The sequence below is a fragment of the Hemiscyllium ocellatum genome, unplaced genomic scaffold (assembly GCF_020745735.1).
Source record: "Hemiscyllium ocellatum isolate sHemOce1 unplaced genomic scaffold, sHemOce1.pat.X.cur. scaffold_125_pat_ctg1, whole genome shotgun sequence".
In the NCBI taxonomy this organism is placed as follows: Eukaryota; Metazoa; Chordata; class Chondrichthyes; order Orectolobiformes; family Hemiscylliidae; genus Hemiscyllium; species Hemiscyllium ocellatum.
Window position 1 is genome coordinate 1,547,861 of NW_026867722.1, and position 1,013 is coordinate 1,548,873.

Below are 1,013 nucleotides of genomic sequence, written 5' to 3' on the forward strand. Positions count from 1 at the left end.
TCAAAGTGCGAGAATTGGCACAAGGGTCCTGAATCATGTTTTGGAGCAGTTGCACGTTAGCGGCTCATTCAATCAGCAACAGCAATGAAAGAAATGCACTCTCAGAGGAAGCTCTGGACCTGTGCTTTCAAAGCTAGTATTAAGGTGCGCCCCGAGATCTAAGCCATGTTGGAATTAAAACGGAGGAATCGACAAAGAGGCTGCAGAATAACATCGCATTCTTTTGCTTTTCTTTAAATCCATGATGAGCAGGAAAATGTCAACGGGCGGGAGAGCGACTGGGAAAGTGAGGCAGTTGCAGCTCTGGAGAAACTCCTTCTTTTGGAGTCACTCAGCAACAAGAGGGCGTGAAGGTGACTCAGGCGTGAGAGCTCTTCACATCGGAACAACAAAAGCAATCAAGTGCAGTTACACTCTCCCGGAGTGGGGGGTGGGTGAGATAATTAGCTTTTGATTTCAGTTACTATGTTCCAAAAACTCCCTTTTAGAGTGAGGGGAACAGAAAACTGCATTTCTAATAAGTCCATGGAATTTAGCAAGATTTATTGAGGTCGCTTCTCGTCGATTCCCACGCAGGTTTCCAACTCAGTTGTATCGATGTGGCTCTGTCCAGGTGGTGAACATCCCTGCAGCAATTGCACGGTTTAGGTAAAAGGCAAGGAAAGTGGCATCCGAACTGGCCCCGAGGTCAGAGCATCCTCACCTGTGATCTGTCGTTCTCGGATTGTAATGCTACCTCCGCTTTTGGCTGGAGAACATTCTTTGGGACTCTTATCTGCAAACAGACACAGTGACTGAAACTATGCTGCACGGTATGATGTGGAACACGGCCTGCTCAGCATTGTGCATTTTCCCTGTAGTCCGGTGTGTTTCATGTTCCGTGTAAACGTGAAAGTTGTCCTGTTTCGAGCAATGGGTGAAATCATTAGCAAAGTAAGAATCGAAATTGCAGTAATGTCAAGCAGTTCATGGTTATTTGACCAAATCATAGCGAACATGTTTGCTCACGCACT